General features: G+C 42.2%; 1 protein-coding gene and 1 pseudogene across 1 annotated transcript in view; both read left to right on the top strand.

The window, feature by feature from the left end:
• LOC140724367 (uncharacterized) overlaps nt 1-27,809 on the top strand; it is a 40,402-nt pseudogene that overhangs the window by 8,718 nt on the left and 3,875 nt on the right.
• LOC140724363 (uncharacterized) overlaps nt 8,513-27,809 on the top strand; it is a 49,832-nt gene continuing 30,535 nt past the window's right edge. Inside the window, exon 1 of the mRNA XM_073038810.1 lies at nt 8,513-8,675. The gene's annotated coding sequence lies outside the window, so the exon portion shown is untranslated. The remainder of the gene's footprint in view (nt 8,676-27,809) is intronic.

Here is a 27,809-nt window from a genome sequence, read left to right as displayed (position 1 = left end):
ATGACATAAAGACGTATTTAGATGGAAATGATGCTGCCACTATGCAGGAATCATAGCATAGCAGATCAGTTTGCTTTAACTCATAAAGTTATGTTTACCCTGAATAAGAGTTTCCAAAAGGCACTTGTGAAGTTGTGGGTAAACTGAATGAGCTCACCCCAGTGGCCTGTACCTGCATTCGGTGAACCCTTTTCCAAAGTTATAGTGGATTGTGTTGGCCCATTGCCAAAGACTAAAGCTGGCCATCAGTATCTGCTAACTATTATGTGTACTGCATCCAGATTCCCAGACGCAATACCTCTCAGAAATATTAAAGCTAAAACTGTGGCGAAGGCTCTTACCAAGATTTTCACATTATTCGATTTGCCTAAAGAAATCCAGTCTTATCAAGGATGTAATTTTACATCTGGATTATTCCAGCAGGTAGTTTCTGAACTGGGAGCAGAACAAATTGCATCATCTGCGTACCATACAGAATCACAAGGGGCTTTAGAAAGATTTCATTCTACCCTCAAAACAATGATTAAGACATATTGTGTTGGAAATGGAAAACACTGGGATGAAGGAATACATTTGCTTTTGTCCACAGAAAGAGAGTCAGTACAGGAATCACTGGGCTTTACTCCATTTGAACTTGTATTTGGTCGCAGAGTGACCTTTGACCTTGTTAAAAGGAATGGTGGATTGATGTTAACTCGTTAGACTATGATTTGAAGTTCAAAAATAAAGTACACCAAGCCTGTAGTCTAGCGAGACAAAACTTAAAGATTTCTCAAGACAAAATGAAGTGTTGGTTTGTAAGCGGGCTTGCGAATGAAAATACCAGGTGGTAGATAAGCTGCTTGCTTTATGTTGACAAATCCACTTCAGGCGAAATTCAATAGACCGTATGAAATAGTCTCCCAAAATAATGATGTGAATTATGTTAGTAAAACACCCAGCTGACTTGTACACATAAATATGATAAAGCATTTTTTGAAAGGCAGGTATCATCTGTGTGTGTTGTTGTCAAAACAAATGAAACTGGCAACCCTGAGAATGAAACAATTGACTGGTCTGAGACTTTTCACAAGCCAAACATGGTCCCAGTTAGGCTAATGAACTCGGTGGTTCTAGAAAACATTGATAACAAGTTGTCTCATCTGCAGCCAAAGCAACAACAACAGCTGAAGGAATTAATTCTGAAGTTTAAAGATTTATTTCCCGATGTTCCCAAGCAAACCACGGTCATAGTACATGATGTATATGTTGGTCAAGCCAAACTGATTAAACAACACCCATATTGCATGAACGTAGAAAAGTGTAAATTGGCTGACCAGGGAATTGAGTATATGCTGGAGAATGGTATTATTAGGCCTTCAAAATGAGATTGGAGTCACCCTGTGTTATTGTGCCCAAACATGATGGTAGTGTTAGATTTTGCCCTGATTATAGAAAGGTAAATGCAATAACAAAAACAGATGCCTATCCTATCCCTAGAGTGGATCATTGCATCGATAAGGCTGGAAAAGCTAATTTCTTACAAAGATTAATCTGTTGAAAGGGTATTGGTGTGTTCCATTGATGGACAGAGGTAGAGAAATTTCTGCATTTGTGACACCATCTGGGTAGTATGAATACAATGTTTTGCCTTTTGGAAGGAAAAATGCTCCAGGAACATCCCAGAGAATGATTGATTTTGTAATTCGAGGGTTAGAACACGCAGATACCTATAATGATGACTTAGTTACAGGGAGTGGCACTTGGGAAGAGCATATCTCTGCAGTAGAAAAGCTATTTGACAGGCTTTCCTAGGACAACCTTACAGTTAACTTGGCTAAGAGTGAATTTGGCCATGCCAGTGTGACCTGTCCTGGCTATGTTGTTGGTCAAAGCAAGTTGGGTCCTGTTCGGGCAAAAGTCCAGGCAATTTCTCAAGTTCCTATTCTGACTGCTAAGAAGGCTCTTAGAAGGTTTTTGGGAATGGATGGATATTGTAGTACGTTCTGTAAGAACTTTGCTGATATCGCTCTTCCTCTGACCAACCTCCTGAAGAAGGGTGAAAAGTTTGTTTGGACTGAGCCTTCTCAGAAGGCATTTGATTGATTGTTATCAGTATTTCGGGTTAGGCCAATCAATGTAGTGTTGTCAGCAAATTTAAATAGCAGATTGGAGCTGTGGGTGGCAACACAAGTCATGGGTGCACAGAAAGTAAAGGAGGGGGCCAAAGTGACAACCCTGTGGGGTATGTGTGCTGAGGGTCAGAGAGACAGAGGAGATGGAGCCCACTCTTACCACCTGCCGGCGATCTGACAGGAAGTCCAGGATCCAGCTACACAAGGCAGGGTGAAGGCGAGGTCTTTGAGCTCCTTGTCGATACTTCACGCCTTCGTATGGCTACTGCTCTGCCCATGACTGCAAGGAACTGCAGAGAACTTTGGAGAGCAGAGAACCTCAGAGAAACAAGCCTCCACTCCATGGACTCTTCCTACACTTCTCCTCCCTCGGAAAAGCAGGCCATGTACTCAGAGATCCTCACAACCTGGACATTCTTGCTGCAAACCCGCTCCCCCATCGGGGAAGAGATACAAAAGCCTTAAAGCGCGTAACACCAGGCTAAAGGATGGCTTCTTGTCTGCAGTTATAAGCCAAATGAATGATAAAATGGACTCGGCCTCACAATGTAACTCGACGTGACCCTGCACCATATGTCTATCTGCACTGCACTTTTCTGCAGCCTTAATGCTTTGTTACAGTTATTGTTTTGTCGTATATCAGCTCAATGTACTGTTATAATGTATCTGTCTGTGTGGATGGTACGTCAGGCAAGATTTCCACTGTAGCTCAGTACATGATGATAATAAACAAATTCCCCGTTTTAATTGTGTGGAAATATTAGACAGACTGAGCTTCTGCTCTGGAACCACAGAAGGAAACTGAATTGTTGTCATTTCTGTGGAAAGCAAATATATGGAAAATGCTTCAATCTCACATTACGATCTGCGGTAACTGGGATCAGGTGACCGGTGGTGGGTCTCCCATATCAATATCAGAATCAGGTTTAATAGCACCGGCATGTGACATGAAATTCGTTGTTTCTGCGATAGCAGTAGAACCTAATTCTTAACAATGGATTTTAACAATTGTGATTTAAAATAAGAATATACATATATAGTACAAAAATAGAAAAAAAATAAAGATATAATAAACTATCTTAATTGTGTGAAACTATTTGACTGGGTTGTTGCTTTGGAAATTCTGATGTGAAGCTGAACTAAACTTTACACATTTATGAGAAGCTCAGATAAATAGAAAAGGCTAAATTCTCACATAAGTGGGTCAGACACCCAGAAACATTGGCTGCACTTAAGCAGATAAAAACAGTGGAATGAAACATGCAGAAACTATTGCAGAGAAAAAGACATTGTCCACCCACAACGAGAGGACGTGACCGATCCGGATCTCACTGCCTTGTCTGAACGGTGAAAGATGAAGCTACACGGACACGTAGAGCAGTGACCCACAGATGCTGCAGATCTGCGGAAAAACATGAACGGGAAACAGGATCAGGTGACGGGTGGAGGGACTCCCACCCGAACCGGTGACTCCGTTTCTCACCCTTCACACACTGCCCGACCCATCCACCACATTATTCCATATTTACCCCAGATACATGATTATTTTTCCACAACATATCTTCCCCGATCCCTTTCCCTCCACCTCCAGGTCACAGAGTCACCGGCTCAATTCCCATCCCGGTCCAAAACATAATTCAGACCCAAACAGGAAATGTTCACGTTTCATTTAAATCAGTTTTGTGTTTATAAACACTAATTTCTATTCACATTCCTCCGGAGCCTTGCTGGACAGGAACACTGAAACATCAAGTGAGAAACAGCAGGAAGAGGCTATTCAGCCCCTCTAACCATCAGCAAGGTAGCGGCTGCTCTCCCATCTCAGTCACAAACGCCCCAACTTCACTCACAATGTAACTCGACGTGACCCTGCACCATATGTCTATCTGCACTGCACTTTTCTGCAGCCTTAATGCTTTGTTACAGTTATTGTTTTGTCGTATATCAGCTCAATATACTGTTGTAATGTATCTGTCTGTGTGGATGGTATTTGCTTTCCACAGAAATGACAACAGTTCAGTTTCCTTCTGTGGTTCCAGAGCAGAAGCTCAGTCTGTCTAATATTTTCACACAATTAAAATGGGGAAATGGAAATAAATCAGAAAGCGGACATTTACTTTGAGGTTTTTTCGGCGCTCGAGCGGGAGACGGACTCAGCGGGGTAACGCCCACTCGGCTTGTCCGCCTCCACGACTGGTTGTAACCGGTGATTGACATCGCTTCGCACCAATGGGAATAGCGCAGCTCCTGAATCCTCTGTTGACAGGGGTGCGGGAGGGGCTGGTCACGTGATTATTAGCCCAGCCGTTAAACCGATAAAGCTCGAGCACAGCAGCGCGTGAGTGACGTAAGATATCGCGCACGTGAGGGCAGATCCCAGTGGGGGAGCCCATGTGTGACGTCAGGCGCGTGTGAGGAGAAGCTGTGTGACGTCATCTGTGGGAGAGTGCTGGCATTTTAAAGCACCTTAATGGACTTTTCAGTGGGACAACAACATTAATCACGGGTTTCATCACTGAATCCAGTGTTGTGGGATGTAAAGTCCCCTGTTATGTGTCCGGCTGTGCCGTGTTGTTGGTGGAGTGGGCAGCGTGGTGTTTGTCTCGATTCGGGTCACAACACCAGAATTGCCAGCGGGGTCCACACACAGTGTATTAGTCAACAGAAAACCTCTCGTCCCTGGAGTCTTTGTCTCCTGGTAAACTCAACACCCTGACAGTGTGGACCATAGATACCCCTTCCTCTCACAGTCAGGGAATCATTCAGACAGCTGATCGCTGAGAGGAATTATATTTATTAGTCATTAAAGTTCACCCAGATTCGTTTGGACGGATTTGATGTGGAGTTCGGGGTGTCACAGTGAAAGGGCCGGACGGCCGAACTCTCTCCGTTGTCCAAACATCCTTCCAGGTGAGGCTACATTTCACCTGTGAAACTTCCGGAGTCGCCCATTGTGTCCGCTGCTCCTGATGCGGCCGCCTCTACATTAGTGACACCGACTCCTCCGCGGTTGTGCGGGGTAGGGTGTGTTTTTTGGGGGTTGTTGATTGGGATGCTTTTCTTCTTGATGCGGGGGGGGGGGGGTGAGGTGGGAGTTTGATTTTTTTTCTCTGAAAGATTTTCATTCTTTTTCTTTCTTTCTTGGCTCTCTGGAGAAGAAAAAAAAAACTTGCAGTTGTTTATGGATACCTGATTTGATAATAAATTAACCGTTGAACTCTCCGCTCCGAGCAGGACTTCCCGGTGTCCAAGCATTTTCATTCCGATGCCCATTCCAGTTCCGACATGTCAACCCATCGTGTCCTCTTGTGCCAAGATGAGGCCACCCTCAGGGTCCAGGATCAGCACCTCATATTCCGTCTGGGTACCCCCTTCCCCAACTTGATAGCATAAGTATCGATTTCTCCTTCCTGTGAACAAACTTCCCTCACACCCCTCCCTCCCTCTCTTCCTCTCTGACTTTTCACGTCCTCTCACCTGCGTATTACTTCTCTCTGGGTCCACTGCTCCAACCCTTTCTCCTATTCTCCACTCTCCTCTCCTATTAGACTCTATTTTCTTCTGCTCTTGAGCTTTCCCACCTACCTGGCTTCACCTGTCACCTTCCAGCGAGACATTTCCTCGCCCGCCCCGATTTTTTTCATTCCATCTCAGTCCTGAAGGAGGGTTCAACTGGAAACGTCGACTATTGACTCTTTACGATAGATGCTGCCCGGCCTACTGAGTTCTGCCAGCATTTTGTTTGTGTTGCTCTGAATTTCTAGCATCTGCGGACTTCGTCGTGTTTCTGATTTACCTCTCCGTTGTCCCTCCCGCCTCCGGCCAGTGGTGGTGCTGCATGGACCTCCAGAGACTGGTGGCGCTGCATGGACCTCCGGCCACCGGTGGCGCTGTGCGAACCTCCGGCCACCGGGGACTATGTGCGTACCTCCGGCCACCGGGGACTATGTGCAGACCTCCGGCCACCGGGGTCTATGTGCGTACCTCCGGGCACCGGCGACTATGTGCAGACCTCCCGGCACCGGCGACTATGTGCAGACCTCCGGCCACCGGTGGTGCTGCGGAGAACCTCCTGATAAACGCATGCGGTTTGCTCACTGCATCTGTTGTTGGCATTTCTCCGATTCGAGCGGGGGTGAGTCGGAGTTCATCCTGAGATTGTGTGAATCTTGGCCGGTTGCATTGAGACCTGCGGCTGGAGCAGGGGTGCTTTGCCAATTTTTTGCTGCCTGAGCTGTACGAGGGGTGATTGATAAGTTCGTGGCCAAAGTTAGTAGGCCTGAAGTTATACAGCTCTCGGTACCTGCACGTGTAGTTCAACTCTTTGATTGATTATGCAGAAAGTTTGAAATTAATAACTTTTGTGGTCTTTCTGTTTCAGATAATTGAAAATAGCTAGGTTTTGTAAACACGAGGAAATCTGCAGATGCTGGAAAGGTTTTGTAAAATTGATTTCTTCCACCTTCAGCCACGAACTTATCAATCACCCCTTGTATGTCACACCCAATTTTTGTACCTGCTCATTTCATGTACTGAACAACTTCCTTGCCCCATTCACGTAACATATATGTAATGAGCAGGTACACAAGTTCGGTGTCACGCACTCACACACACACGTGTGTGTGTGTATATACAAATATATGAGAATATGGCTTTTTATAATGTCTTGCACTATACCAAGATGAAAGAAATATATTTGAATTCCAGAGCTCCACAGAAATATAGTGATAGTTAAGACATAAGTTAAGATTATAGCCAATCACAACATTTAAGTATATAACTGGTACAATAAAACATATAATACTTGATTTAATAATATGACAAAGTAGCGCACGGTTGCATTCACTAATTATCACAAAATATAATTATCAAGCAAGTTAACGTTGTTTGCTTAGAAGCCATAGGGTTGGTTGTGAGATAAATTTAGTTTTGTATTAGCAAGTAATCCACGGATCACCACAGTCACAGCTCCTGGATTTCACCAAAAACAATCAAATATCCTATCCTAATGTTATTAGTGGTATTTTCCCCACCAGCCACCAACCCCTCTCCCCAACCCCCACTTCTGTAAGTTTCCCTCTATTTAATATGCGGCCGCTGTTAAATTCCCCTCTTGTTTATTTTGACTGTTTTTTACAGAGGTGCTAGAGTGGCGTTCCGGTGAGCTCCGGCAGCACTGCACCCCTGTTAGATCCAAGTAAAATGGACCCGGGGATCAAGCTGCCCAGGTTTATGAGGTGTTGAGTGAGTATTTCTGGTTTGGGATCAGATGTTTGTTTCTGGAGTTCCTTTGGAAGCAATGACTGCCAGTCTGAGGAGGGAATGAGTTCCCATTCCATCCCTCACAAGGAGAGGCTGTGATTAAATGGGCTGTTCTGTGTTTGAACCAGTAGAAATAAACCTGGGGGGGGGGGGGGTGTTCAGTGGTCGGACTGTGTTTGGAAATTCCTCCTCACTGTCACCTGTCTGTCAGACAGTGGAAATCAAACAGAAACTCAAGTGGCTGGAGATCTGCACTAAAAATGAGAAATTCTGAATCCATTCTGACAAAAGGTTGTGAACCTGAATCCTTAAATTTGTTGCTGTCCCCACAGCAGTTCCTTACCTGTTGAGCGATTCTGGTGATTGCAGTTTCTTTTTATTCCATTCACTCTGGAGTGGTTTAAATTTCCTGATTGTCTGTTATACTTGGGAATGAGTTCAGTGCAGTTGTTGCTAACAAGGTTCACATGAATAATCTCAGGAGTGATCGGCTTTATGTATGAGGAGCATTTGATGGTTCTGGGGCTGTGCTCAATGGAGTTCAGACAGGGGTGAAAGGGGACGGGGTGGTTAAGTAAACCTACCGGATGCTGAAAAGCCTGGATACAGTGGACATGGAGAGGATATTTCCATTAGACGGGGAGTCTGTGATCTGACAGCACGGTCTCAGAATAAAGATGCTTCCCTTCAAAACTGAGATGAGAGAAATTTCTTCAGCTAAAAGATGGCTGATCTGTGGAATTTGCTGCGACAGAGTTTGGTTGAGGGTGCCATTTGGGTATATTTATGGCAGAGATTAATATACTAATTGCTAAGTAGCTTCAGGGTTACAGGAGGAAGGCAGGAATATGGTGTTGGAATAAAAATCAGCCATGTTTGAATGGTGGAGCAGATCAGATGGATCAAATCACCTAATTCTGTTCCTTATGTCTTACCATGACTGAATGATGGCTCCTTCTTATCCCATATTCTTTTGTGTCATGTGAGGGACAATAAAAGATTGTTCACTGAGATCATTATATCTGCCTTCAACGTTTAAATTTCAGTGAGTTTTGTTCTTAGTGACATTAAGCAGAAATGTTTGGTTTTCCTTTTTATTGTTAATGTGCTTCATTATCTTTCATGTTAAAGTTAGACCTGTGGTGGGAGATTTATTGGAAGAAAAACCACAACTGGAAGCAAAGCGCGACTGAAGACGAGGGAACAGCAACAAGTGAACCAGCCCGAGGATTGAAAGCATCAACTGGAGCGAACCCTTTTGACTCGGAGATTCCATTGATTCAGTCAGGAGAAAGTTTGGTGAGTCTCATTTACACAAACACTGGTAGGAAACAGCTGGAGTGAGACTGAATGTGCCCAGAAGAACCAGTTATGCCTCTGTCAGACCCAGTTGCAATCAGTCCAGGTCTGGTACTGTGCTTCCAGCAGCCCAGCCCTTTAAAACCACTCCCATTCTGTGGAAGTCGAATCTGGATAAACTCACTCAGAGACCGTACGGTACAAACTCTGTATTCCAAGCACCCGGGGCTTACTCAGTTAGTCGCTCAAACAGGAACAGTCAATGATTGTTCCCACCCAATCCACTAACTGACTAACAATTCCCCTTCACCACAGATATATCAGTCCAGATACCCCCACACAAGACAGGCTGGAGCCAAAGATATTTACTACATGACAGGCTGGAGCCCCTAAAGACAAATTACAAAATAGTCATAATGGCTTACACACACAAAACAGACTGAAGCTGTCCTATCTCTACACATGAGTGCACAAGGAGATAAGCATCCTGAAACCCTAGCTAGCTACCCTCAAGAAGAAATATGGCTCAGCATGGCTTAGTACATCTGTTGATCATCAGCAGTTTCTTTCAGAAAAACAGGCTGCTATTTTTGAACGAAGTGTTAAACCATACTTCATCATTCCCTTCTTTTTGATCATTACATGAGCAACAAAACAGTAATTTTTTACAGAGAAAGCAATCGAGTACAGCTTTGACCTATCAGTGGGTAAAAACGGCATACAACAGTAACTATAACAATGATATGTACAACTATTAGGACATAATACAATATCATGCCCCACATATTACCAAACAGGCCTTCGAAGATCACCATTTCGACCCTTCGGTGAACCCGTGTAAATCCTGCCCTACTCTCTTGATGCTGTCAATATCCCTGGCAGTGTGCTCGGAGAGGGATGTAACATTAGTGGACTCATCAGGGATATAGGTGCAGCATTCTGTGTCAATAATAGCACAGGTTCCCCCTTCTCAGCTAGGATAAAATATAAAGCCGTAAGATTCTATAGGACTGTTTGCCAGAATGCAATCATTTCAGTGGATTTTTCTGTTACTTGGGCCTGTGTTTCTGTCAGGGCCCCTGCAGTATTGTGGCCAGCTGCTCAAGTGCTGTAGCCAAATTGATTATCTCTCGTGAATTCCCGGCTACTTCGTAGGAGAGAAAAACTATCATCAAAGATCGCTCAGTCTCAGTTATTCCTCTCCGCTGCTGGGCACCTGCAAGTATGGCCACGATGCATGTTACCCAGTGTAGGAAGTTCTGTTTGGTGGGAGCCTGAGATACATCTGTCAAAACACTGTGTCTGTCAGGGCCCCTAGTTCTACCCGTGTGGCATAAGTGTGACAGAGACAGAAAGATCGTAACTGGATGCTGGGGTGAGCCCTCTCAAAGACATAAACACAAACACCACTGTAATGGTTTAAATGAACCTGCAGCAATAGACCACACCTGGAGTCTGGTTTTGATATTAAAAGTACTGTCTTTATTAGTATCTACTTGTATAACAACTTAAGCAAAATAATCTAAAGTTAAAGGTGTTATGAGTACACATATGTGTAAATATAACTCCCAAACCACTGAGCTCAGGGAATACCGAGCTTAAAGTCTTGAGATGGTGAAGTATGAAAGTTCAGTTCAGCCATGGAATAAATGACAAGAGAGATATTTGTAATCCAAGGTGAATGTCAAGAGAAGGCAATTACGTTGAATTCCACAAATTCCTTGGTGGTAAAACGGGATAACAGTCGCCGTAGGTCTTATCCGTCGTTGTTCTAAATCCACATACGAATTATCACCAGAAGTAGCTTATCACAGGAGTACTGTCTTCAGAAGGAACTACCACCCAGGCAAGGGTTAACACACAGGTAGATTCCGCAAGGTACTCCCAATCCAGATCCAACACACAAAGTATTACTGACAGTGATTTCCACAGAGTATCCCTTCTCACAAGTGTTTACCATATAACACACCCGAATCCGGCTAAAGGTTAACAAAAGTGGTAGCCACGAGATACTCCAACAAAATCCCCATTTGCATTATACAAATTATTACCAACAGTGATTGGTCACAGGGGTATCCTCTTCAAGTGAATTACCACCCCCAGGCAAGGGTTAGCACAAGTGGTCCTCACAGGATACTCCCAAACCAACAGATCCACTCCAATGGATCAAACAAAGTGACAATCACACATTCGGTATACAATGGATCAATAATTAACCCACCCTTGTGGGCATAGGAGAGTCCAAACAGTGACCTTTGGCCACTAGGCCCTTTGTTTCGAACTTTCCATCTTCTTTCTTTCTCTCTGGCTGACTGTGTGTCCTTGCTTAAATAAAACAAACTTTGAGCTATGTAAACACAAGCTGCGAGCAAGTGTAAACACACTGCATGGTCAAATAGTTCCAGCCCTCTCTCTCTCTCTTTGTAAGAATCAAACAGGAGCTGAGAAAGCTGGTGGCTGACATCACTCAGGCAATATCTGTTAAAATGACAGTCCACAGCAAGAAACCGAGAGGTTCATCACTCTCTACTATCAACCAATACAATTTCCTTTAGTCCGAGAGATTCCTTCTACTCATTTCCTTCAGTAACACGTTTGTAGTCTGTTCGATGTATCCACCGAGATTGCCCTTTCAGTTTCACAGCTGTCGGAGTGGTCAGTAACACTTGATATGGTCCTCTCCACCGAGGTCTGAGTTTCCCTCGATCGCAGTTCCTGATCAGGATAAATTCCCAGGTTCTATGGTGGGATAGTCACTCCTCTCTGCAGGGTAGTTCTCTTCCTTGTAAGCCTGTCATACCTGTGAATGTAACGCTTGGAAAATTTTGGTTAGTTGGCATATTTATTTCCCCATCTCTTCCAATATCTAATTTTGCTGGTAGGCTTTCTGGGAGCAACGGTGCACAAGGTCTTGGTCGCAAGGATATCCTCATGGGCCATCCATAAATGTTTTAAACTGGTGACAACCCCGCTTTCCCCTATGGGGTATCCTTCATGGAATAGGGCAAACGGTAGGAACTTCAACCAAGTGAGTCCAGTCTCCGCTGCTGGTCTGGCCAGTTTACTCTTCAGAGTGCCATTGGCTCTTTCCACTCTGCCAGCGGCCCATGGGTGGTGTAGACAGTGGAATTGTTGCTTGATAGCTAGTTCGTTACGTACCCCTTTGTTTACTTTCACCACAAAGTGTGGGCCATGGTCAGAGCTCAGCATCTCTGGCAGGCTGTACCTGGGAATTATATCCCATAATAATACCTTCACAACAGTCATAGCAGTATTAATGGTAGTTGGAATAGCTTCAATCCATCTACTAAACACATCTATAATAACTAAGCAGTATCTATAGCAATGTACTCTAGGCAATTCAATAAAATCAACTTGTAGACACAGAAAAGGATCCACCTGTCAAGGGAGTTGTACCCGGTGTGCAGGGTACAGGTTACCAACCATTCCCTCCTTTCCCAGGTGTGTACAATTATGTATATAATTGGCCAATATTGGTAAAAACTGTGTAGGAACACAAACCTGTCCCACTGGGTGATCCAAAAACCTAGGTCGGGGTCTTTCTGGCACCCCCATCTGGGACCACAGTTTTCACTCCTCCTCAGAGACGTCCCCCTGAAAATTACGTACCTCCCACATGTCCGGCAAACCCGTTCTGCTTTAGTCATGGAGGGTTGCTTGACGGGAACGTGAGGAGGCTACAACTACTGAGGATTGTGCCGCACTTTTCACTGTCTGATCTGCTAGAGCATTGTGTTTAGTGACACAGTCGGACATGCGTGTGTGGGCTGCACATTTAATAACAGCCAGAACTCGAGGTAGCTGTAGAGTGGTGAGTAAGTTGTTTACAATGGTGGCATTGCTAATGGGGTGGCCAGAGGAAGTCAGGAATCCCCATGTTCCCAGAGATCCCCGTAGTCATGTACAATTCCAAATGCATAACGGGAGTCTGTGTAAACGTTCCCACTTTAGTCTGTTGCTGGGATACAGGCACGAGTCAGAGCAAACAGCTCAGCCTTCTGGGCGGAGACAGCTGCTTCAAAAGAAGCTTGCTGAACAATTTCACTGTCTGTCACTATCGCATAGCCAGAATATTGTTTCCCTGCTGGATCCACAAAAGAGCTTCCATCCTCATAAAATTGCTTCGGGCTAGAGGGGGATATTGCAGAATAGATGGGAGAGTCTGTCCTTCCTTCACGGTGATCCGGACAGGGGGACAGTTGGTGTGACCGACTTCATGGCCTGAATTTGCTCAGAGATGGGGTACAGCGTCTTGGGATCGGTCAATATTAAAAGTGTGTCTCACCAAATGTCCCGCCTTCACCTCAGACTCCTTCCAGTATCGGAGTTGGACCGCAGCCAAGTCTTGCCAGTCTCCCTCAGTGCTGGAGGCTTGTTTCAGCAAGGTGTAGGCAATGAACTCTGGGCTCTTTGGCTTGAACCCAGGGCAAACACTAACAGTGGTACGGGGAACTACCAGTTCTGTCTGTCGCCAAAGGAAATCCGGAAATTCGGCCAGTAATGCACTGCCCACTTTTCCTTTAACCTCTGCAATCACCATGACTGGGAACTTCTGTCCCTCGAGGGGTGCATAATATTGACTTTCCTCAGCTGAGCACCCCGTAATGTCACAGCACAGAGTCACGTGGGGGTCGACCACTGGCAGAAGGGGTTCAAACGCAGTGGAGTCTAGAGTAAGTGCCCACCACTGGGAGGTCGGAAATTGGGAAAGCTATCAGTTGTTCACCTGTCACAGGGTGACACCATTGCCTGTTCAGAGAAGCTCGACTTCCAACAGACAGAGCAACTCTCTCCCTGCTGGATTACACCCCCGACTGCGGGGTGCTGACTGTAAATGAAACCTCACACTGGTTCCCGTGGAATTCCATCTCCAGTGGCTGGTTATGTGAATACGTACGTTTCGTGCCTTCGAACCCAGACAGAGTGAATGTTGCGTCTGATAACTGCAATCCCTTTTCCGATACTATTTCCCGATTGAGAGTGGTTGTAGTTGCCCCCATATCAATCATAAACGGAATTGGAATAGCAGCAACTGTCAATATTACACTGGGCTCTTCCTGAGGGGTGGTACTCACAGTAGGAAGCATCCTTGCTTGTCAATTTCTAAACGGGTTGTTGTCCCCACCTGTCCCTTGGTAGGTTGTTGTTCCCATTTCTGATCCGCAGATATAGCACGCTCGCATCCTTCTTCCCACTGAACATATTCACCTTTAATATTCTTTTCATATCTTTTTATTACTATTATTCAAAAATAGCACAAGTGCATCGAAGTAACAACACTTACAATGCCTCATAAAAGAGGAAATTATCTTGAGGATTGAAAATTTTGTGAATTAAAAAAAAAAGAAAAGTGAGGGGGAAAAAAAGAAGAAACCCATTGGAGGTACAACCCCAGAGCCAAGCGTCATACAAAAAGCTTCTAAAAATAAACATCAAACCGCCAAAAAGAAAGAAAAGATATATCAAAAAATTTACATTTAGATCGTGGAGGAAATCTATCAGTTAACTGAAATGATAATAACGAGCAGATGAGCCCCATCTCTTCTCAAAATCAAATAAAGGTACAAAGGTTCGACTTCTAATTTTCTCCAAGACACAGCATCACCTGAGAGAGCCATTGTGACAAAGTAGGAGCTGATATATCCTTCCATTTCAACAAGATGGCCCTCCTAGCTATCAATGTAACAAACATGTTGGTCAGACACAGAAATACCATGGATATTTTGAGGAATTATTCCAAAAAGCATAGTCAATTTATTAGGTTGTAAATTGATTCAGAGTGCTTTAGAAATTGTCGAAAAGATTGACTTCCAAAACTGTTTTAATACAGAACATGACCAGAACACATGTGTCAGTGTGGCTATCTCATTTTTACATCTATCACAATACTTGTCAACATTGGGAAATATTTTTGGAAGTCTCTCCTTCGTCAAATGGTAATAATGTACAATTTTAAATTGAATCAGTGAATGACTAGCACAGATCGAAGAAGAGTTAACCAGCTTCAGAATCCATGTCCAATCCTCCCATATAAAAGGGAAATTGAGTTCCTTCTCCCAATCCCGTTTAATCTTAAGTAAATGACGCTTATCCCTTTGTAATAATAAATTATAAGTTCTTCCAATAGAACCTTTCAACGAGGGGTTCATACTCATAATAGTAACTAACAAATCAGCCTCCAATATGTAAGGAAAATTACTTAAATATTTTTGTAAAAAAATGTCTAACTTGAAGATATTGTAAAAAAGTGAATATAAGAGAGAATACTTATCGACAAATTGTTCAAAAGACATCAATCTGCCTTCTTTAAATAAATCCGAAAAAGAATTAATACCTTTATTTTTACCATGTAAAAAAAATTGGAACACTCCAAGAAGGTTTAAAAAAGTAATGTTGATAAAAAAGTTAAACTTTGTAGTATAATTTAAGATTAAAAAAATTGTGGAGCTGGATCCATATTTGTAAAGAGTGCTTAACCACAGGATATAGGTTTAAATTAGCAACTTTAGCTAATTGTATAGGTAGAGTAACTCCTAATAACGAAGTTAAATAAAACTGTTTCACAGCTCTCAGTTCCTGGTCTACCCAGATTGGCTGTTCATTCCTATCAACCCAATATAACCAGAAGGACATACACCGCGTTAACAGCCCAGTAATACATTCATAGATTAGGCAAAGTGAGACCACCATCCTTTTTCAACTTTTGCAAATGACATTTACCAATTCTTGGTCTTTTATTATCCCAAATAAAAGATAGAATAATAGAATCAATCCGATCAAAAAACTTCTTAGTAAACAAAAACAGGAATATTCTGAAATAAATATTAAAATTTTGTTGGGCGGAAGCAGACATTTTGCTTGCTTCTTCTGGAATAATCCCAAAAGTTGCTGTAAGTGGATTAGGTTGAACATCCACATCTATAACTTTAGATAATATTCCAAACACATCCCTCCAAAAATTGTTTAAAATTACACATGACCAAAACATATGAGTTAGAGTAGCCACTTCTGCATTACATCTCTCACTAATAGGGCTTATATTTGAAAAAATATGCGCCAATTTATCTTTGGACATATGGGCCCTGTGTACTATCTTAAACTGAATTTAGATATGGCGTGTGCAGAAAGGTGAATTATTGACTAAATAATAAATTTTACTCCACTGATTATCTGAAAGTGAATGTTGAAGTTGTACTTCCCAGGTGTGTTGATCCCTATCATTAGGCGACATGCGAGCATTCATTACCTGTTTATAAAGGATTGCTATTAATTGTTTTTGACAAGGTTTAAACTGAAAAATAGCATAAGCCAAATTTAAAGAGCAGGCTATGGGGTAAATCGGTAAAAAATCACGTAAAAAAATCCCATCCTGTAAATATCTGAAAAATGTGTATTAGAGATATCATATTTGTCCATTAACTGTGAAAAAGACATTAAACAGTCTTGTAAAAACAAATCTAAAAAAGTCCACTAAAGGAGGAAAATTGACTTTATAAAGATCCTGATATTTTTTAGTAATTATAAAACCTAAATATCCAAAAGAATCCATGACTTTAAAAGGAATATTATCATATATAGAGAAAGATTCATTTAAAGGAAGTAATTCACTTTTACTAAAATTTATTTTATATCCTGAAAGGGCTCCAAATTTGTCATATAAATTTTAGCAAAGCAGGAATAGATTATTCAGGCTTGGATATATATACCAATAAATCATCAGTGTAAAGAGAGATCTTGTGCATGGTCTCATTCACAAAAATCCCATGAATATTTTCGGCTTCACAAAGAGCAGTAGCAAGGGGCTCTAATCTTAAGTTAAATAACAAAGGACTTAATGGACAACCTTGGCTTGTCCCCCGTGATAGCTGAAAAAAGGAGACCTAGACTTATTAGTGACAACAGTAGCAATAGGAGCTTTATATATCATTTTAATCCAATTATTAAAATTAATACCAAAGCCAAATATTTCTAAAGCATTAAATAAATATTTCCATTCAATTCAATCAAATGCTTTTTCAGCATCCAAAGATATAAGGCATTGTGGAGTTTTAGAAGGTGAATATATAATGTTAAATAATCTCTGAACATTTGAGAAGGAATAATGACCCTTTATAAAGCCTGTTTGATCTTTAAAAATGATTTTACCCAAAATACTCTCCAATCGATTGGCCATTATCTTTAAGTGAATCTTAGCATCAACATTCAATAATGAAGTAGGTCTGTATGAGGCACAATCAGAAGGATCTTTATCCTTTTTGAGAATTAAAGAAATAGAAGCTTCATAAAAAGTAGAGGGTAAATCACTTTTCACAAAAGATTCTTTAAACATCTCCAACATATATGGAGAAAGCAATTTTCCAAATTTTTTTATAAAATTCTACAGGATAACCAGTAAGTCCCGGGGCCTTACCAGACTGCATTGAGAAAATAGCTTTATGAATTTTGGATTCAGTAATTTAGGCATCCAGAGTTTTTTGATCCTCAACAGAAATTTTAGGAAAAGCAATTGTTCGTAAAAAAAAAACATTCATTTCAGAAGAGTCTACTGGACATTGAAATTTATAAAGTTCAGTCTAAAAGTCTTGAAAAATCTTAGTAATTTCTTCATAATGCCAAGCCAGGGTACCATCTTTTCTATGAATTTTCAAAATTTGCCTCTTGGCTCCAGCTGATTTTAATTGAGATGCAAGTAGTTTATTATTTTTATCTCCAAAGATATAAAATTGGCTCTTTAACTTAAGTAGATAACTCTCAATTGAATGAGTTAATAATAGGCTATATTATGATTGAAGTTCCACCCGTTTTTAAAATGTCAATATTAGGGGAAGTCACATAGATATTATCTAAATCTTTAATTTGTTTTGAAATTTTATCTAATTTTGCTTTTGTCTGTCTTTTAAGTTTAAGTTTAAGTTTTAAGTTTAAGAATAAGAAATAATCAGACCATATAAAAATGCTTTGAATGTATCAAATATAATTAAATTAGACATACCTCCTATATCATCAAAAAGAAAGAAATTCTTTTATCTGGCTTTCAATAAAACTGGTAAAGTCAGAGCATTGCAATAAGGTCTGAGACATGTGCCATGGTGGACGGCCAAAAATGTCATCGTCAAATTCAAAGGACAAACTCAAAGGCGCATGATCAGATACAGCAATAGCGTCATATTCACAGTTTTTAACATTAGGCAAAAGACGGGGATCAACTACAATATAATCAATCATCGAATATATTTTATAAACATGGAAAGAAAAGAACATTCTCTGTTATCAGGGTGTAAATGCCTCCATAATTCGATCAACCCAAAATCGGTCAAAAAAGAGTTAATAACTGACGCAAAATGATTTGGAAGTCGTTGATTAGTTGAGCTCTTATCAATCATAGGATTTAAACAACAGTTAAAATCCCCACCCATTAACAACATATACTCAATTAAATCTGGCAGTAAAGCAAATATTCTTTTTAAAAAAGAAGGATCATCTAAATTAGGACCATACAAATTAACCAAAACAACCTTTCTATTACAAATCACTCCTTTAACAATTAAAAATCTACCATTAGAATCTGACTCAATATCCTCTTGAGTAAATATATTAGATTTAATAAAGATAGACACACCCTTAGTTTTGCTCTGAGAAGTAACATGGGAGTTGTTTTCCATTCCACCAGCGAAAAAAATCTACCGGTAATTTGATCTCCTGCCTTGATATGCGTCTCCTGAGCAAAAATTATATCAGGTTGGAATCGATTAATAATTTTAAGTCTTTTTTGTTTAATAGGATAATTCCAACCACGTATATTCCAAATTATTACATTAATCCATTTAACTGCCATACTATAATTTTATTCTAATTTACTTTATACATGCGCAGAACACATACCAATACGGGATTATCAAAGATGGCAGTGATGAAGAATAAAGCCATATAGAAAACACGCATGCTCTGGAACCACCCAATGGGAAAAAAAATTAACTCTAAACCCACCCACCCTCCCAAAAGCCTGAAAAAAAGGCAAGTGAACTAAGATGGATGCGAAGACATGGGCCACTCTGTTGGTCTCATCTCTGCCTCCCCCCAGCCAGTACATAAAATATATAAAATGACCTTGCAAGAAAGACAGTAAAGTCTCAACAAAGGAGAGTGTTTACATTCTATCAGGTGTTAAACAGAAAAAGAACCAAAATAATATAATCTCTTAGAAAGAAAAACCAGCGCCATCTTAAGTTTAGCTTTAAATCCCTAAGAAAACTTTAAATTCAGTTATAGGGCGCTATAATAAAACAGATTAAAAAAAGTTAATAGTATACTTAACTGAACTAAATTGATGGAAATATTAATTAGTAAAATCATAGTAACTTAACCCTCCCAGATAAATATATAAAAAGAAACCCTGTTGGTAGAAAAAAAACTACCAGTTAGTAATTTAAGAAACAACAAAAAAAAAATCAAACCAAATATTAGATAAAAGGAACAAATCCTTTTATCCTCTTTTCTCAGTCAAATATGTAATTAACCATTTGAACAGTCAAACTTGAACCGTAGATCTTCTTTCCAAAAAAAAATCCAATAGGATGTAATGATGAGCAGGTTTTCTTTTCTTCTTTTATTAATCTGTCAATGAAATATCCAAATAGCCTTCATATATCTTCTTTTTGTAGTGTGAGTAATATACAGATAATCAAACAGCTTTTCAGATAGTTCATTCAGTAGTAACGTCAGTGGCGGTGACAGGTATAGCCTGGACAAAATCCAGCTCGACTTTTGGGTCAAAGAAAGTACATGGGGAAGAATTAGGAGGAACATCTTTCATTCTTGTCGATTAACTCAAAGAGGGAAATCTTTTCTTATCATATGCTTGTTTCATTACCAAAGCAAATCTTGCTCTTTGTTCCATTACTTCTTTTGGATAATCTTCATAAAAACGGAGCTCAGACTCATTGAATCTGAAAACTAGGTTTTCTTGCCTGTCGCATTATTTGATCTTTAATTTTAAAGTGATGAAAACAAGCCAAAATAAATCTTGGTCTGGTTGAGTCTTTAAATTTCGAAGTGGACAGCCTGTGTGCTCTTTCAATAGCAGGTAGCTGTGATGAAATAGTCAGAAATAGATCATGAAAGAGCTTACCAAAGAAACCATTAAGTCTCCATTTTCAGCTCCTTACTGCAATCCAATGATTCGTATGTTGTTTCTGTGAGACTTAGTTTGCAAATCAATAATCTTATTAACGATATTTTTCCAAACGGGTTGTAGTTTCAGGCAGTTTTTGCTTAGTTGACTTCAATTCCTCGTCATGATTAGTAACTTGAGTTTCCATATCTTTAAGTTTTCCCAGAATTAAGTTCATTTCATTATATTCTTTTCCAGTTGATCTTTAATTGCCTTATTCTGATCTTGAATTGATTTCAGTGTCCGAACGATATCTTCAGCCCATGATGGCATTTCATCAGATCTTTCCTTCGGCGTCTTTTTCATTACCTTTGTCAGTAGGTTCATGCAGATTCTTCCCACTTCTCGTAGACATAGACATATCACTCCCCTTCAAGAATCAGCAATTAAAAATTTGAAATTCAAAATTTAAGCTGTGAGCGGGAGAGAAAACTAAGAGCAGCACGGAATTAGTGCTACTCCATCGACAGACAGATGCAGTCTCCATTCACCTGTACTATTAGTTCCCTTCGGGGTTGATTAGCATTCGAAAGCCCTGTTCCAATGATATGTCAAAGCTCATTGCATTTGATTTTGGTCATTGTCAGGCCAATCCATATTATTTGTTAATGATGTTGGCGAGCTTAGTAAGCATTGGAGCAGTAGGGCATTAAATTGGGGGACAGATTCCCATCATTAAAGGCTTGGTCTCCTGCGAAAGTGCTGTAGCAGGCCACAAAACTCATACAGGGTCGATATGCCAGACATGGGTTCGGGATCCCGTGTTTCCCTATCAGTCCTAACTTTAGACTGACATTCCTGCCCTTCTCCTATGTAGACCGGCCTTGGTTTGCTTACGTTGTTTTTCCTGCTGTTATTTTCGGCGCCCATCCATCCATTCATGCTCTGTTTTTAACGTCTCCCAACCTTTGGTGTTCCTTCTGCAGTACTTACCTCTATCCTAGTGGTCGCCAACCTGTTGATTGCGATCGACTAGTCTACCTTCGAGACTTTCCCAGTAGATCCCAAAAAAAAAGAAAAATAAATACGCAAATACTGTTGAGAGGTTGTTTCCGGATTGTGGGGTTTTAGTTCCCTTCTTTCTTCATGCGTGTAACTACACAGTGTCCCCAACCACTGGGCCACGAGGAAACAACATGAGTCAGCTGCACCTTTCCTCATTCCCTGTCAGCCCACTGTTGAACTTGAGTGCACGCGAGGTCATCAGTCGCCTAACCGCAGTGACACCCTCATGCCAGAGATCACCAGTTGGCCTCGGGCGGCCGGTGGGAAGTGCCGTCACTACTGGCCTGGAGTGCTGCCTCTAAACCGGTTTAGCACACTGAATGTTCGTGGGGAATCCGGTGCTAAAATATTCGCAGACGACCTAATTCGGGCTCAGCGTTTCATAGGTATCAGAGCAGCTACCGTGCTGTGATCTACTGAAACAAACTTTTGTCGGCTGATAGATCCTACAAGAGGGGGCGGGCTCGTGCCCTGTCACACTCCTTGCTCGGTTGGTCACTCTCTCCGGACTGTGACCGCCGCGGCCCCGGCACAGGGACCTCCGGCCCTGAGATTGTCCTGTCACCCGACCCACGACCACAGAAACCAAGCCAAGGCATCTTGCGGCGGGCGGGCAGGAGGCTGTCCAATGAGGCAATGAAGCCCTCAAAACTGCTTCGGTACCCCGAGTCCAAGCGCCCTGCACTTCAACGCAAACGTGTTGAGTTTTTTCAGCGGAGAAAACGTGAGCAGCGCGGGACAGAAGCTAAGTGCCGAGAGCCACAAAAACTAAATTACGGAATAGACTGGACATAAGGAACTTATGAGTATCACTGTATTCCCATCGTGTTTAACACCCCCACCCACCCCATCCCCCATCGGCTGGTCCACAAGAATATTGTCAATATTAAACCGGTCTGCCGTGCAAAAAAAGGGCGGGTGCCCCAGTGTTTATACATTATTTGTACTTCCAGGTTGTGGGGTTTTACTTCCGGTCTTTTCTGCCCTGGTGCGCATGCGTGTAACTAATTGATCTGGGTCGATCTTGCATTTTACTAAGGCCAAGGTAGGGGATCTTGGGCTTAAAATGGTTGGTGACCACTACTCTATCCCTTTATCACATGCATTATTCCTCCAACTTGCTGATAATATACTGTTCCACTTTAAAGGTATGTCACATCTGGAATTTTTTCCAGTTAGCCGAGGATTTCCTTCCACGCCGCTGTGTGGTGTTGTGAAATAATGTACAAGGCAAGTTACAGCAGTAGTTTGCCATTGCCTTCTGCTGGGTGAGTTGTTTTGTTCACCAGCTCTAACCCAGCACAGATGAAAGTGTGCAAGGGAGTCGGCTGGATTCGAACTCGGGACCTCTCGCCTCGAAGTCCAACGCTGAAGCCACTATGCCACCAGTGGCATAGCCGGCAAAGTTCCGCTTTACATATGCCTTTCCCTTCCATTCCCTTTTCAACAATTTCCACTTCTTTCCTCAGTTCTTTTTCCAAATCAAATTTACTGCTTGTTCTCATGAGGTAATAACCCAGGCTCCTGCACCCTCCCCCATCCGTGGCCACATTTTGTTCCCCAATTTCTTATTCAGCACTGCACTCAACATTCACAAATATTTTTCCTTGTCTGGAGAACTCTCACACAAATTGTGTCGGGCTGCTGCTGGCCCACTTGTATCAATCGACTGCAATTGACCGATGGTCTCTAAGTAATTTATTGGGCTCAAAGCCTCCTGCTCAATTAACAATGAGATAAATTTACCCGGCTGGCACCTCCTGCTTAATTGATGAATTTACCTGGCATGTCTGCCTCCTGGCCACTTAGTAAAATTTTGCCTACCTTATACAAATCTCCCAACAATTTCTTTCCCGATCCTGTCAAGGTATGTGATCAGCCTTGGGTGAGGCACCGTATGTCCAAAGGAACTAACGGTGAGTGACAAATTTAAAATACCCATTGGGCTTCCGTTCGGTCTCCGCAGTCCCCAGAGTGGTCCAGCTGCTTACTCAGCCCGTCTGCTTGGCACTCCCTATATTGGGACCCTGTTCGTGATGCCAAATGTTAAAGGTGAATCTGAATAAAACTCAGGAGACCAGCTTCTTATCGACACCATGGTTTATTGTGCATTCAAATGCCTGCAGGAGTTTGAGTCCCAGTTGTCAAAGGGAAGGCACGTAAGCACTGCCACCTTCTGACAAGTCGAATGACTTGGGTTACAGCCGTATATTTATACATAGTACATCCCATACATTAATATTGCAAGTTGTTATTTGAACTGGCACGCCCACTAAGTGTGTTGGTGCAAAACTTAATTACTTAGATAACAGAGTTTGCTAAATGGTTTTAATTATAGATGGATGTACTGTCCAGTCCTTATCAGTTACCGTAGATTCCGGATTTTAAGCCGCTACTTTTTTCCCACATTTTGAACAGCTTTGAACTTTGCGGCCAATAATCCAGAGCGGCTAATACATTATTTTTTTCATGCCGCCTCGTAAACATTTTGCCTCGTAACAGTAGACCAATAAAATTGATGAGTAGTTCACAGAGGTCCAATGAAATTGTACGATAAATCAAGCGCACTTTCACAATTAAATTATTGTAAATCAGTCATTTGTACTCACCCTCATCAACATGGAAAACACTCGAAGCATTGTGCTACCTACCCTACTTAGTTTAAACTATATTTGTTTTCTGTACTACATCGCGGGGTGCTATGACGTCACACCCGGTTTCGCGGCGTCTTGTGGGAAAATGCCGTTTGCGATGAAACGGAAAGGAGGGGGGAGCGGATTCCGCGAGCGGCTTTGGATCCGAGCGAAATCTGCTTTTAAATGCCGTTTGCGATGAAACGGAAAGGGGGGGGGGGGAGCGGATTCCGCGAGCGGCTTTGGATCCGAGCGAAATCTGCTTTTAAATGCCGTTTGCGATGAAACGGAAAGGAGGGGGGGGGGAGAGCGGATTCCGCGAGCGGCTTTGGATCCGAGCGAAATCTGCTTTTAAATGCCGTTTGCGATGAAACGGAAAGGAGGGGGGGGGGAGCGGATTCCGCGAGCGGCTTTGGATCCGAGCGAAATCTGCTTTTAAATGCCGTTTGCGATGAAACGGAAAGGAGGGGGTCGAGCGGCGGAGCGGCTTTGGATCCGAGCGAAATCTGCTTTTAAATGCCGTTTGCGATGAAACGGAAAGGAGGGGGTCGAGCGGCGGAGCGGCTTTGGATCCGAGCGAAATCTGCTTTTAAATGCCGTTTGCGATGAAACGGAAAGGAGGGGGTCGAGCGGCGGAGCGGCTTTGGATCCGAGCGAAATCTGCTTTTAAATGCCGTTTGCGATGAAACGGAAAGGAGGGGGGGGGAGCGGATTCCGCGAGCGGCTTTGGATCCGAGCGAAATCTGCTTTTAAATGCCGTTTGCGATGAAACGGAAAGGAGGGGGTCGAGCGGCGGAGCGGCTTTGGATCCGAGCGAAATCTGCTTTTAAATGCCGTTTGCGATGAAACGGAAAGGAGGGGGTCGAGCGGCGGAGCGGCTTTGGATCCGAGCGAAATCTGCTTTTAAATGCCGTTTGCGATGAAACGGAAAGGAGGGGGTCGAGCGGCGGAGCGGCTTTGGATCCGAGCGAAATCTGCTTTTAAGTTAAAGGTATCAATAACTTTTCCTGGTAGGCTGCAGTATATATATTTTTTACCAGTCGTTAGGAGATATTGGAATGTTGTTCAGTAAAGAAGTATACGCAACGTATATTTAAAAGTAGCCGCGTACGGGCACGGTTCGAAAAAAAGCATTTGCAATATGTATTTGTTTTTGTTACCATATGGATTTAATTAAAAGTTAAAAAAATCCTCACGTGTAATATCTTTCTGTGTAAATATCTCATATTACAACGTGGGACACCTGCGGCCGAAAATCCGGTGCGGCCTAAAATCCGGTGCGGCCTAAAATCCGGTGCGGCCTTTACATTTAAAAAAATGATTTTATTTCTAAAATTAGTGCCAGCGGCTTAAAATCAGGTGCGCTCTGTAGTCCGGAATCTACGGTATTCCCTTTGCAAGGCCCTGACTTAATTACAAACAGATGTTCATTCCTGTCCTTATCAGTGAGTCCTCCTCCCTTTACTCAAACGAGGATACAATGTATAATAATATCAGCTCTCAATGTGTCTCTCTGCAAGCCACAGAGAACTGGTAATGAGTCTGTCTTAGCTAAACGCTGAAGACTGAGTTCACTTCAGTTCAAAATTCCTATTCACTCCCAATTATTCTTTTAGCCAGAGGTTACACAGGTTCAAAATGAATTTTTTTATATACCCTCAATTCGTCAGGAGGGTTCAGGGGAAATATTTATGCCCAATATAGAAACTGGTGTTACCTGTGTGTATTCTGGCAATGCAAGAGGTGCTGGAGAATTTGTAAGTGGGAAGAAGTGGAGTAATATTTGCAAATCTGACTTTTTAAAGCATAGTTTAGCAAGCAAACCACATATGGACAATATGCAAAAGCTTTGGTGAGAAAATCCTTCATTATCCGTTACAGGCCCGCTACATAGGTTGTGTGAGAGTGCAGATGAACTTGATCAAACCCAGGGGAGATCAAAGTACTTATCAACAGTGATTTGCTAGCCGTGAAAACGATTACCTCTCTGTATAAAATTCACTGTGCACATGTCACTGAGTTAAAAAAAAAAGTGCACAGTACATGATTTATGTGCACACTGGTCATTACAGATTACAGGGGACATTGGTGGGAAGGTGGGGAGACCTCTAGTGTCCCTGATGCCCTCACCTACAAGATGTGCACCCTGCACGTTAAGGAGTTGGAACCTGAAATGGATGAATTCCAGATCATCCGGGAGTTGGAGGGGGTGATAGATATGACATGAAGAGAGGTGAGTTACACCCAAGGTGCCGTACACAGGAAACCGGGAGAGAGTCAGGAAGGGGAATGAGGTTAAATAGCCATTGCAGAGTACTCTTGTGCCCATCAAACACAACAAAAGGTAGACCACTTTAGAAACTGGTGGTGAAGGGGATTACCTGACAGAGAAAAGTCAAAGGGGTGATAGGGGATTCATTAGTTAGGGGAACAGAACAAGAGGGGACTGATATCCAAGTGGTAAGGCATGCTAGTGCTAGTAGGGGTGGAGCGGGTGATGTGGTTAAAATAAGCTGTAAGGGGAATGGGAGCCAGAATGACCAAACAGATAATGGAGAGGGTGAATTGAATTGAATTGACTTTATTAGATACCTACTTCATAAACATGAGGAGTAGAAATCTTTGTTATCTCTCCATCTAAATGTGCAATGTGTAATTTATGGTAATTTATAACAGATCGTTTGTACATAGGACAGTCAATATAACATCGAAATGCAATTGTATCAGCATGAATTAATCAGTCTGATGGCCTGGTGGAAGATGATGTCCCGGAGCCTGTTGCTCCTTTTGCTGTGGTACCATTTCCTGGATGGTAGCAGCAGGAACAGTTTGTGGTTGTGGTGAATTTGGTCCCTGATATCCTTTGGGCCCTTTTTATACACCTGTCTGTGTAAATGTACTGAATAGTGGAAAGTTCACCACTACGGATGTGCTGGGCTGTCCGCAACACTCTCTGCAGTTTCCTGCAATTAAGGGAAGTACAATTCCCATACCAGGCAGTGATGCAGCCAGTCAGGATGCTCTCAAATGTGTCCCTGTAGAAAGTCCTCAGGATTTTGGTCCCCATCCCCAACTTTTTCAACTGTCTGAGGTGACAGAGGTGCTGTTGTGCTCTTTTCACAACACAGCCGGTATGTACAGACAATGTAAGTTGCTTGGTGATGTTTGTGCCGAGGAACTTAAAGCTGTTCACCTTCTTAACCCCAGATCCAGTGATGTCAATAGGGGTTATCCTGTCTCCATTCCTCCTGTCGTCCACAATCAGCTCCTTTGTTTTTGTGAAAATGACGGAGGGTTTGTTTCCTTGACACCAGTCAGATGTTCAGATCATAGATAGATTCAGCAGTTAGATGGTTGAGCCTGGTGCAATGAATGTGCTGAGCTGTGTATATCACAATGCAAGAAGTATCGTAGGAAAGCCAGATGAGCTCAGGACAGGCCAATATTGGGACTTGTTTACACCCAACAGTCTGAAGGATTTAGAGGAACAAATTTGTAGAGAGATTGAAGACCATGCCAATAAACAAAAAGGTTGATTCAGTAAGTGATTTTAACTTTCCATATATTGACGAAGACTCCCATACTATAAAAGGACTAGATAGGGTAGAGTTTGTCAAATGTGCCCTTAATCAATAAGTAGAATTCCCAATGTAGAAGTGTGCAATAAGCTGTTAGGAAATGATCAGGGCTGGTGACAGAAATTAGTGATCATAATGCCATGAGATTCAAAGTAAATATGGAAAAAGAGAGGTCTGGACCACGGGTTGAGATTCTAAATTGGAGAAAGGTCATTTTTGATGGTATCAGAAAGGATCTGACAAGTGTGGTTTGGGACAGGTTGTCTCCTGGCAAAGGAGTACCTGTAAGTGGGAGGCCTTCAGATGTGAATTTTTGAGGATGCAGAGTTTGTATTTGCCTGCCAAAATGAAAGTTGGAAGGTAACTGGTCCAGGGAACCTTGCTTTTGAAAAGAAATTGAAGCCTCGTATATTTTGTTCCTCTAAATGCCTCAGACTGTTGGGTGCTACCGAGACCCATTAATGACTACAAATCATGATTCCACGCACTGAGTTCATCTGAATTTTTTTGTTGTCTTCTTTTGGTTTCTCAAAGCTTCCGAATAGTTTTTGTTCTTTTGTTTGCCCTCTCTTTGACATTTACGTTGGCTTTGGCTTCTCATTTTAGCCACAGTTGTGTCCTCCTGTCTTTCTAATGCTTCCACTTCTGTGGAATCACTCAGCTCCCGAATTGCTCCAGAAACTCCAGCCACTGCTGCTCAATTGTCACTCCTACCCTTTCCCTTCCA

The sequence above is a fragment of the Hemitrygon akajei genome, unplaced genomic scaffold (genome assembly GCF_048418815.1).
Source record: "Hemitrygon akajei unplaced genomic scaffold, sHemAka1.3 Scf000197, whole genome shotgun sequence".
In the NCBI taxonomy this organism is placed as follows: domain Eukaryota; kingdom Metazoa; phylum Chordata; class Chondrichthyes; order Myliobatiformes; family Dasyatidae; genus Hemitrygon; species Hemitrygon akajei.
Note: the sequence above shows the minus strand (reverse complement) of the source record. Positions and strands in the feature narration are given on the sequence as shown.